This window comes from Pristis pectinata, chromosome 23 (assembly GCF_009764475.1).
Source record: "Pristis pectinata isolate sPriPec2 chromosome 23, sPriPec2.1.pri, whole genome shotgun sequence".
Classification (NCBI taxonomy): domain Eukaryota; kingdom Metazoa; phylum Chordata; class Chondrichthyes; order Rhinopristiformes; family Pristidae; genus Pristis; species Pristis pectinata.
Window position 1 is genome coordinate 11,741,918 of NC_067427.1, and position 13,035 is coordinate 11,754,952.

The window sequence follows — 13,035 nt, forward strand, 5'->3', positions numbered from 1 at the left end:
TCCTCTTCACATCCACCCTGTTGAGCTTTCTTACAATCTTGAAATAATCTCTCATTCTCATAAACTCTAGAGGCCTATTCTACTCAATATTTCCTCTTGATAAATCCATAATGCCAAGAACCAGTTTGGTGCATCTTCACTACCCTCCTTCTAACAGCAGTATATCCTTCCTCAGGAAAGAAGACCAAAATTGTATACCATACTCCAGGTGTGGTCTCACTGGGGTCTTATATATAATTATAGTAAGACATCCCACTACTTGTACTCAAATCCTCTTGCAATAAAGACAGCATATCATTGATCTTTCTAACTGCCTCTATTAACTCTCAGTAACTTGAGTGCAAGGACACCCAGGTCACTTTGAACATCAATGATTCCTAATCTCTCATAATTTAAAAAAATGCTCAGTATTTCTGATTTTTTAGATTGAAGTGAATAGCCTCACATTGTACTTTATTTGCCATGTTGTCTCTTGATTATATCTCTTTGAAGCATCTATGTATTCTCATGATCATTCACATTCCCACCTAGTTTCATGTTATTACCATACAGAATACAAGTTCCTGTGGCACAAAAGCAGGCAGAAGCAATTTACCTGTCAGGATATTACTGCTTATAGTGGAGGTAATTAAAATAATGATTGCCATGAGAGTTCACAGGTTTCAATAAAATAAAGAAAAAGAATAAATAAGAAGAAAAAATGATTAAAACCACATGAGAATTAATGAGTCAGAAAAAGAGAAAACCACAGAATGAACAAGATGCATAACCACAGACAGAATACAAAGTTCTCAAGTGACTGTTGGACAGTTACGCCTCCTTCACACTGCCATGGTGGTTATACTTTCACATGGTCCATAGGTTAACAAAGTCTTAACATAATATACCAAGTTGTTTCTCAGGACAACTATCTATTACATATAAGAAACAGTGAATGAACTAAGGTTTGCTCTTTTATAGAAGAAGAATTTGTTGACACAAAAACAGTAAAATACTGGAAACAGCAGTGGGAGAAGAAGAGTTTTGGGTCAATATTTTTCATCAGAACTGTGAACTTTTCGAAGAAGTTACTGGTCTTACAATATTTGACTTCTACTATCTCATTAAACACCAAACATGAGCTTGTAACAGGTACAGTACAGGCCTGAGGAAATGATCTTAATTGAGCAAACAAAAGATAGAAGTCCATGCTCGGTTAATAAATTAAGACAATAAAAGGCCCTGCTTTCAAAAGATCTGCACGTATTATATTTGATCCAGTTCTACAACTTCTGCATCAGGAGTGGTTAATCCACCTTTGTTTCCATATAATGGAAAATTCAATGACTGAGGTCCTAACCATGTTCTTTAATGGTTCTTCCCATCTCTTCAAAGTTTCTTCCTCCTTTTGTGCAGTCTTCAAGTCAAGGTTATCTTTGAACTAATCCACAGCTGAACACAGTCACTGTTTAGATCCATAGTCAGAATTAGCAGTCTTTGCATATATTAGTTCTGAACATTTTGAATAAGAAAATGAATAAGAAGGTATTTAAAAAAGCAGCAATCAAGAAAACCAGAAACCCATTTGATGCAAATTTTAAATTTTAAAGTTTTCCAGCTACTTTCTCTATTTTTCTTCTTGCTTTTCCTCTGATGACCCATTGATAGTAGCAATTTCATATCATTTGAAAAAAAAAGTTAGTTTTGGCTAAGAAATTAAGGCAGAATGTAATCAGCCAATTTTGTTCAAACTGACGTAATTTAAAAGAAATTGGGCAAGGTTGTGCAAAGTCAGGAATAATACAAACAAAATTACTATAGCATTGTCTTTATTTTCAAAGAGAGTAATATTTACATAATTCTATAATTGCCATTACTTCCACAGGTGAAATTGAAGCATGCCATTCTCTTAAATACTTGAAGTTCTCAATAATTAACTTCATTGGTCATTTGAATATTCCTTATTTCATCCTATGGAATGTGTTGCCTTCAACTACTTCTATATTTATTTGTATTCTTCTGCTGGTGAATTAGCTGCTGAACTGCTGAATTGGAAAAATGTTTTATCATTTACTGAATCTTTTTTTTGCTCTGTCTTATGCATCGAGGAAAGGAACGGGAAATCGTCAACCAGAGAAATATATTTCTATCACATCACCTTGCTATCCCATTATGGCCAAATGCTTTCTTTTTGTACTTCCTACAGACAAAGTAAGAACAAATAAAACCCATCTCCTTAATGACAAGAATATCTAATTGATAAGTCAAGATACTTACTTTTGTTGGACAGTGGGTTGAGTGTTGACAGGGATAAACATTCTGACTGGCAACACGGGAGCAAAAAGTTGTCTCCCGGTGATGTCATCATGTGCCTCAGGTAGATGAAGACATTCTAATCTTCTTTCCGTTTTATCATCAGTACTGTGCCAGAATTTCTCAAATTCTCTTATTTTAACTGTGCCAGAATTTCTCAAATTCTTTATTCTTATATTTTTTGTCATATGAAAAAAGCCACACAAAAGCAAGTTTATACAATTGACATTTTTTGTCAGTTCGACCACTAAGTGGAGCTCTGTGATAACATTGGAGAAAATAGTACATTGATTGTGCTCATTAACAATCTTTTTTCTCATTGACAATTTCGGACTGTTAGATAGTTTTGCAACATAAGTCAATTCTAATAGCAGTTGGCAAAGATGAGGGAGACAAGGGACCAGAAAGCGATAGGTATGGAAGTGAACGGAGCAGGGAGATTCATCAGTAGATGGGAGACTCAATTTTTGCAGCAGTGTATTGTTGGAATTGATTCAATTCAGCTGCTCTATTAACATACGAGTTCCAGAGTAAGTGGGATGACAGCCCAACTCAGTTTCATCTCAGGGTTTTAAAAGGTACATTGCATGCATCACATTTAATAGATTCTGAAGTTGTGCAGAGAAAAGTGGTGCCAAAGCTGCCATTATAACAGTGCATGATGCTATAGCAGAAATTAATAAATCAAAGGTTTATAATTCATAGAATTACTGTAACTTTAAACATTTTTACCCTGAATATTCTAAAACCAACAAAAAGAGTGTATGAAAGAAACTTGGGAGGGATATCAAAAACAAAACTTGCTTTACAATTAGATAATCGTGTCAGGAAAAGTCTAGAGCAATGGGAGGGACCTCTTAAAATGGATACTGGTATTATTGTAAATTACAATAGGGAGAATGTGGACATATTGAATTATTACTTTGCATCAGTATTAAAGGGTATTTTGTGGGAACTAATGTTTAATCAGGGAAAGGAGTCTGATAAAACAAAGTAGAGGTTAGTTAGAAAATAATTGCATTAAACAGTCACAAATGACCACGGCCAAATGGTTTCCATTCTGTGGTTCTAAAAAAAGGGGTAAACACATTGCAGATGCCCTAATTATATTTTTCCAAGGTTCTTTTGATTTGGGAATCATTCATTATAGAAATTTGTGCAATCTTCTATTTAAGAAAGGTAATTTAGGAAAACCAGGCAAGTATAATTTGGTTAAACTAACAATCTGATGTTAGGAAATTACTGGAGTTAATAATTAAGAACACTTAACATTTAAAAGCTTTTTTTAGATGATCTTGGAGAGGTAAGTTGCAGTTTTTTACAAACGAAATGAAGGCCAGAATTTATTGTTTATCTCTAACTACTCTTGGGAAGGAGCTGATGAATTGCTGCCTTGAACCTTATGCTGTCAGTCTGGCAAAGGTAGTTCCATAATGCTGTAGGTTAGAGAGTTCCAATATTTAGACCTGATAGCAGTGAAGGAATGGCAACATATTTTCCAGTCAGATAGTGTATTTTGGAGGGAACCTTACAAATGGTAGTGTTCCCCTTGTGCCTGCCGGAAGGCCATAGCTAATGGGGTGGCTGGGTATGTAGTTTCTGCTCCTTTTACCACTCATGCAGAACCTCTGTGTGCTCTCAATGTTTGAGCATGAGATTCTAAACACTATCCCAAATGCTCATCCTCTACTTTGAGCAGTTGTGGGCTAGAGTATCCCAGGAGACTGTGCGAAGCTGCATTTCATCAAGATGGCTTTGAGCACATTCTTATTCTTTTCCTCTGATAGCCCGGTAATCTCTTCCCATGATGAGCTCAGAATAAAGTGTCTATCTTGGGAATCTGGAGGTGGGCATGCAAACAACGTAGCTGCTCAATGTATCTGACTGAGTGCATCTAGGACTCAGTACTGGGGATGTTGGCTTCGGATAACACACTGATGTTGGTTCGCTTATCCTTGAAAACTAATGGAATTGAAGGAAATTAATAACCTGGCAAAGAAATTGCTATGGCAGGTGACACACAGTGTTGGTAAGTTGCAGTTTCCTCGAGTGGAAAGATGTGTCCAACAGTGCCCTGCAAAGATCTGTGTTGGGGTCACAACCATTCATTATTATGCTTACACAATGGGACTGAAAACCACATAGGACATTACAGCACAGTACAGGCCCTTCAACCCATAATGTTGTGCTGACATTTGATCCTGCTCTAAGATCTAACACTTCCCGCTCACATAGCCCTCCACTTTTCTTTCATTCATGTGCCCATCTAAGAGTCTCTTAAATGTCCCTACTATATCTGCCTCCGCCACTTCTGCCAGCAGTGCGTTCCATGCACCCACCACTCTCTGCTTAAAAAACTTACCTCTGACATTCCCCCCTATACCTTCCTCCAATCACCTTAAAATTATGCCCCCTTGTGTTAGCCATTTTCACCCTGGGAAAAAGTCTCTGACTGTCCACTCAATCTATGCCTCTTATCATCTTGTACACCTCTATCATGTCACCTCTCATCCTTCTTTGCTCCAAAGAGAAAAGCCCCAGCTCGCTCAACCTATCCTCATCAGACATGCTCTCCAATCCAGTCAGCATCTTGGTAAATCTCCTCTGCACTCTCTCTAAAGCTTCCACATCCTTCCTATAATGAAGCAACCAGAACTGAATACAGTACTCCAAGTGTGGTCTAACCAGTGTTTTATAGAGCTGCAACCTTACCTTGTGGCTCTTGAACTCAATACCCCGACTAATGCACAAGTTTGCTGATTGCATAAAGATAGGCAGCATTGTAAGTACTGTAGATGGGAGCATTAAATTCTAAATACATACTAATAGATTAGATGATGGGAAACATTTTGGCATTTCCAAACTAAATCATCCAATATGGGAAAAAAAACCTGAATAGTAAAGTCCAAATGGTGAAAAGTTATAAGCAGTGAAAGTCCATAGAGGTTCAGTGTATCACGTTCACATCCTTAACATGTCATGGATGGGTATGGACAGGTCTAAGCAAGCACTGTTGCTTCATCACTAAACACAAAATGTGGCCTCTTTTTAATAAGTGTAATCAAAACATATCTCACAGAAGAAATGAGGCATATGGACTCAGGTGATTGCAAGATTATCAATATTGTGATTGGAAAGCTGGAAATGGGAAAGGGAATTGTATCTAATTGGAAAGTTTAGATCATGAAAAGTAGATATTTTTTATTGCTTACTAGCATTAATATGTTTGCTTCATATCCCTAAGGGCATGACATTACATTTTTTATAGTATAAACTAGATCAGTATTAACACCACACCAATTTAAACTTTGAGATGAAATTAACAAAGCTATCCATCAGATCATCCATAAAATAATGAACTTCACTCTCAACACAGATCACCCACATGCCACATCTCTCCAAATTATATTATTTATAGGCATAATGCTTTCTATCACTCAAGCATGATGCATTCTATCTAAGCAGACTGCTGACAATTTTGTTCCTGTTCATTTTCTCAAGTAATTTTCTTGAGGCACCAAGTAAACCACATATGCATTGTCACCCATTATCTACATCTTAATTACTTGCATGAGCTCCTTTTTATAAATTCACATTGGTTCTTGCCAATTAGTTTATGTTTGTGATTACTAAAGAAAATAAATAAAGAGAAAAAAGAAAAACCTAAAAAGTCTGAAATATTGTTGGGAGAAAATAGTAATTCTTTGGTACTGAGAAATGTTTGAAGACCCATCTAGTTTCGATGGTGAAGCATGTTCAAGGAGCTGATTGGCAAGCTTCTCCTCCCATTTCTTATTTTCAAATGTAAAGTATGAATCCTGTGGAATTCCAGCAAGAGCAGGCTCTTCCACTGGACTCCATGTGGAGTCCAATGATGGAGTACAGTGTCAGATATAATGGCATCTGTCACTCAGTAGGTTCTAGACTCACATTAGGTCTCTGTTAAGTCCTGCACTTACTGCGCCAAAAATGATGGAATACCAATGATTTTGCTACAGCTAACGTGATTTGACCCAAATTGATCCAAAGAGGTCATTGAAATTATTAGAGCTGTAACTTTCGCATTATTAAATTAAAATGTAATTTAATTCATATGCTCTAAAGTAATTTACATAGAATTTGCTACACAATTACAGGCCATTCAGGGTTAGCTTTTAAAAAGTTGTCTGCTGAAGATAACACTGAAAACTTAAGGAAAGCAGCAGGGAATTTCCTCTAATTCTGTTTCTTGGTAATGCCAAGGGAACTAGAGAAAAAAAAGCACTTAAGATACCAGGAAATAATCTAAAAATAGAAAGATAATGATGAAGAAATAAAGGAAATGAGTTGGAGAAACAGATGTGCAAAAGGGAAATAATATAAAATACAAAACAACACTAAACAGAAATTGGAGTCGAGCTAAATGAATTACTGTATGGCAAAAGTTCAGAATTATAAGAAGGACTTCAATCTGGAAGATATATTGATTAGAAATAAAAGGAACAAAAAGTGATTTATCAGTTAAAGATTCCATTGCTAATATTCAATTACAACAATAAATATATTTCCTTATGTTCATATATAAGGTATGAATGACAGTTCCACAACATTATGCTGTAGAATTCCAGCAAGAGCAAGCTTGCCACTGGATTCCCTGTGGAATCCAATGACGGAACACTGTGTCATAGTGTACAACTTTTAATATAGTAAAAATCCCAAAGTGCTTCAAATGATCATAGCAAACAAAATTATTTGATATTGTTACCTTAGATAGTTAATGATCAAAAACTTGGTCAGAGCTAAGTCTCGAAGAGTCTATTAAAGGAAATGGGGAGCTAGAGAGGCAGAGAAATGGAAGAAATGATAGACCTTAGGGATCTGTAACTTAATGGAATGGCTGCCAGTGACGGAACAATTAAATTTTGGGAGATTCAAGAGGCCAGAGTTGGAGGTGCACAGGAAGGAGGAAGGATAGGATGGAGCAAGACCCAGGAGAGGTTTGAAAACAAAGGAACTTTTGGATGTTAAGCCCCACAATGAAATAGATAAGCAAATAACTTATTTTGCTAATTGAAAGCAACCTGTGCTGTCAGCTAAGTTTTTCTTTCTCCATTGATGATTTCTGACTTGTTGGGTGTTTCTAGCATTTTACTTTAGATTTCCAATAACTACAGAGTTTTGTTTCTCGCAATTCCAGCAATTTTTCTCTGACCCGTCTCTTCCATCTCTTCCTATTTACATCTCCTCCAGACAGATTAGCTGTAATTAAATAAACCCTGTAACTGTAAATAAGCCCTCACTACCGTCTCTCAATGGGCATCAACATAGTCTGTGGCATTGTCTTTCTTGGATTCCATCCTATCACAGGTATCGTCTTTTCTCTCTTCAACCCTCCCCTTTCTCTGTAACTTAAAACATCTTTGATTTCTAACTTTCCTTGTTCTGGTGAGAGGTCACCAACCTGAAATGTCAACTGTTTCTCCCTCCACAGTTGTGTCCTGATCTGCCGAATATTTCGAGCATTTTATGTTTTCATTACTTGTTTTTGTAATATTAAAGACTTAATGGTTCCCTTCGCTGCTCTTTTTTGGATAGTACTGTAGGATATTTCTATGTGAAATCAAGAGAGCAGACTAGGTTTCAGTTCCTCATCTTCTATGAGAGACAGCACGTAAATTGTGCAGCAGTTCAACAGTAGCTCACTGAAACAGCAGCCTGTGTGATTCGTTAAAGTCTGTGGGGTGCAGTGGGGCTGATACCTGGTAACTCTGGAAATATGTTCAACCAAAACTTGGAAAGACTCTTGGAATAAGCCTTGGCTCAATAATAGCAATCTTACCTCCAATTTATAAGATAATAGGTTCAGGCCTCATTCCAAAGACATGCACCATACCTAGGGTGAGTGAAGTACTTTGAAAGAGGTAGAACATTGGAAAGAAAATGTTTCTTGGCTTTTCTAAAGGACTTTTCTAATTCTTCCCATTATTCACAAGGACACAGCTGCTTCTCATCGTTATCCGTCCTGCAATCTTCATTTTGCTTTTATTTTTGTACCAGCAACTGTACCAAAATGAATCCTGTATTTATCAGATTTCCAGCATCTGTAGTATTTCGCTTTTGGCCCACAATATATCAATAATTATTTGTGCTCAGAGTCTAAAATATTTGAAGCAGCCCAGGGCAATCCTATCCATTCTTTCCTAAGAGTGTGTGTAGCATGCAATTTTGAAGTATTAGAAACATTTTTGGGACACAAATTAGTTTTGGAGAAGGTACATGTTTCGAGTGCCACTCCCTCACCAAATTCAGTCAGTCAGTCAGTTAAAAGTGTTAACTTTTGACTATTTTGTGATTAAAGAGTTAAAATTTAAGTGAGGGAATTACAAAGCAGAGAAAAGGTCAACAACAGAGACAAAGGAAATATTTTATATTTGCAGCTATATCCGGAAAAATTATCCAGGCAGAAAATAAACTGACACCACTGGCTCCTTTCTTCTCAAGTATGTCACCACCCTTTGTGCATTTCTAAGACTTTGCCCTTTATGTCACTGTGACTCCAAACAGATTTTCCAGTGATATACTCCAGTCTTGTCTGCTTCCTATTTCCAAGGTTGTTTGGCTACATATTCCTATCAGTTGATCTCATACTTTCCTGTTTTTTTAAAAAAAGTCTGTGAGTCTGCACTTTAAATGTCATTACTGTCCTGCCTTTTCGATGTCTTGGATGTAAGCTTGTTAACATTTTTTAATATTTCCTGACCGTATATGCAGTCTATAATTTAAGTATAAGATACTATTATACATTGAATTAAAATCCACACCCTTGATATGCAACACAATGTATAATTTATAGCAGCAAATGTGTAGATTTTCCATAAATTCATCTCAACTTTTTAAGATATCAGAACTCACAATAATTTAACATTTCTTCTGCTGGATGCTCAGTCTGTGGCTTAAATTGAGCAGCCAGTTGTGGGAAATGGATCCAAGATCCATTCTAGCACATCTCTATATACTTTGCACCTCCAATAATTTTTGCAGAGGCGAGGGCTATATTTAAGCATGTATTTGAGGGCACATTTGCTCTGAGTGTTACTTCTTCAGAACCATCCAACAACAGAAATATCAATGACATTAAATAAAAGAAAATGTGTTGGGGTGCTAAACAGATAGCGTAACATAATTGGCCGAGATACAACCAACTGTATCTCCAGATCACAGTACTTTTAACTAGCAATGCCTATGGGAAAATATCCTGAATAGGCCTGGGTCAGAAAACAATCAGATGCACAGCTGTGCCACGCATTGCAAAGATATCTGCAAGTTTCATGCCTTATAAGACTGAAATGTCAGTTGACGGTAAGAACTGTCATGGATTCTTATAATTATTCTGCAATATTAATAATGGGAGTAGTGGCACAGAGGACTTTCATCCTCACTCTGACCTCATGCAACATAATTTCCACTTCAACAGCCTTTGAGCAGAGGTTTGGCTGAAATGTTAACCACATGCTTCATATTGGGTATGTTTTCCTTTCAATTTCTTTTTGTCTCCGTTGCTATAGAGTTGGGATGCCCATTTAGATTCTTCAAAAGCTTTCACCATTTCTTACATTCTTTTATAATTTCTCCACATTCCTTAAATGTACATAGATGTGCAACTTTTTGCAACTATATTTAGAATGCATTCCACCTGTACGATTCTGCATGTGAAGTTAATGGCAAAATAAACACTGCTGCCTGAGTTAAAGAAACCATAGAGAGGCTAAAACATAGCCAAAGAAACAGTTATGAGAAGCTTTTGAAAGGTGACAAATTATTGTAAATTTGTAAAATACCAGACTTGGTACTGTGATAGTTTTTGACTATGCAGGAAAAGATTTGGGCATGGATTAGTTAAAAAGAGAAACAAAGGACTGCACATGCTGGAATCTAGATGAAAAACAACAAGATGCTGGAGGAACTCAGCAGGCCAAGCAGCACCTGTGGAAAAAAAACAGTCAACATTTCAGGTCAGGACCCTTCTTCAGGACTGAAGATAGGAAAAGGGGAAGCCCAATATATAGGGGAGAGAAACAGAGCAGTGATAGGTGGACAAAAGAGGGGAGGCAGGGTGGGCACAAGGTGGTGATAGGTAGATGCAGGTGACAGATAGTGATAGGCAGATGCAGGGGAGGAGGAGAGAGTGGATCCACTGGGGGATGGGTCAAAAATTATGGAGGCAGGCACCACATGGGGGAAGGGGAGGAGAGGGAAAAAAAAGAAACAGGTGAGAAGAAAAAAGAGAGATCGGCTAGGAAAGGGAAGAAAAGAAGAGGCATGGTCGGTGGGGGGGGGAGGGGTTTGCTTTACTTAAAGTGAGAGAATTCAATGTTCATGACGTTAGGCTGTAAGGTCCCAAGATGGAAAATGAGATACTGTTCTTCCAGTTTGTGTTTGGACTTCTCCTGGCAGTGGAGGGCTAAGGACTGACATATCAGTGATGGAGTGGGAGGGGGAGTTGACTTGACTGGCAATGGGGAGATGCAGATCACGGTTACGGACATAGTGCAGGTGTTCTACGAAACAGTCACCTATTGGTCTCGCCAATGTAGAGGAGGCCACACTTGGAGCACCAAATGTAGTAGATAAGGGGAGGTGCAGGTAAATCTCTGCCTCACCTGAAAGGACTGTTTGGGTCCCTGGATGGAGGTGGTGTAGGGGTAGGTGTTACACCTAAGGAAAGTCCCCGGGGTGGGAGCGGAATGGGTGGGGAGGGAGGAGTGAACTAGGGAGTCGCAGAGAGCGCGGTCCCTGTGAAAGGCGAGAAGGGTTGGGGAGGGGAAGGTGGTGGGGTCCCTTTGGAGATGGTGAAAGTGGCAGAGAATGATGTGTTGGATACGTAGACTGGTGGGATGAAATGTGAGGATCCATTCCCTAGTGGATCTGCTCTCCTCTCCTCTCCCGCACCTGCCTATCACTACCTCTTACCTGCATCTACCTATCACCACCTTGTGCCATCTGCCTCCCCTCTTTTGTCCACCTATCATTGCTCTGTTTTCCCCCCTATATATTGGGCTTCCCTTTTCCTATCTTCAGTCCTGAAGAAGAGTCCTGACCCGAAACGTCTGTTTTTCTCCACAGATGCTATCTGGCCTGCTGAGTTCCTCCAGCATCTTGTTGTTTTTTTCGCTTAGTTAAAAAGCTTGTGAAAGATGAAGAATTATTTCTATCAAAGGTATATGAGTCAATAGTAATAACTGTAGCTTAGTTGGTAGCACTACTGACTCTGCATCAGAGGTTCTGGATTCTAGGTTGATATTCCAGTGCAATAGTGAAGGAACGCTGCTCTGTCAGAGGTACCATCTCTCAGCTGACAAATTAAACCTAGGCCCTGTTTGTTCTCACACATGGATGGCAAAATATCCCTTGACTTTATTTCAAAGAAGGGGGAAGATACCTCTGGTATACTGATTAACATTTATTCTTCAATCTACATTGCTAAAAATCAATATAGTTAGTCATTACGTTATTATAGGAATATGTAAATTGGCTGCTGAATTTCCTATATTAAAACAGCAACCATATTTCGAAAGTGCTTCATTGGTTGTAGGCCACTTGGGATGATATGAACAGAAATAAATGCAAGTTTTTATGTAGTTGGCTATGTACTTTGGCATTGAAAATGTAGGCACAACTAAGTTCCAATATCAGTACAAATTATGAACAAACGAGGGAGTTACAAACAGTATCTTCCTTCATCATTAGATGTTTTGGTAATTTACAAGCATATTCCTTCAAACTTCACATATCATGTAACAAACTTAAAATTCTGTAATTTTTACAAATGCAACTGGTTTACACTATGGCAGCACAGTACTGCAGCTAGCAGTTGTCCCTCACAGCTCCAGCAACTCCTTTCCTGACCTCTGGTGCTCTCCTTGTGGAGTCTGCATGGTTTCCCTGTGACCACATGGGCTTCCTCTGGGCACTCTGGTTTCCTCCCATATCCCATTGGTTAATTGGCCCCTGTAAATTACTCCTGGTATATGTGAATATTAGAACCTGGAAGGAAGTTGATGGGAACATGGGGAGAATAAAAATGGGTTGGGGTAGAATTAGTGTAAAAATAGGTGCTTGATCATTGGCGCAGACTTGTGGTCCAAAGGGCCTGTTTCCTTGCTGTATCTCTCGATGAATCTATGACCTATGGGTCTCTGAAAGGAGGATGGATACTGGGAATAATACTAGTTACCTTTATAGATTCCCTTTGATTTATGGTTTAGTTTATTAATTGTGCCCTTCTCTAAATTAAAGGAAACTTTTGCTTCATGACACTAGGCAATCCACATCTTCTGCCATATGCTTTTCTCCCTCCTTCAGATGATTCTCACCCACCCTCTCAAAGAATAACAATCAGACATGCGTTTCCCGACTCTGCTCTTTCCGAAAAGCATATGACTTGAATTGGCAACTGGTATCAAGGAGATTTTAAAATTATCATCCTGATTTTCAAAACTCTCCCAATATACCAATAAACCAATACCTTTCCCTTTCTTAGTTATAACCCTCCATACTCTCTACGCTCCTCCAATTCTGGTGTCTCAACCGCTGCTATGACCATGCTTTCAGTTCCCAAACCCCAAGCTCTGATTTTGCTCCCTTAACCTATCTGTCCCTCTTTCCTCCTCCAAGATGTTGCTTACAATCTATTACTTTGATCAAGCTTTTAGGTTATCTGCTCTAATGTTTCATCATAATACCATCAAAACTTGTTTGATTATG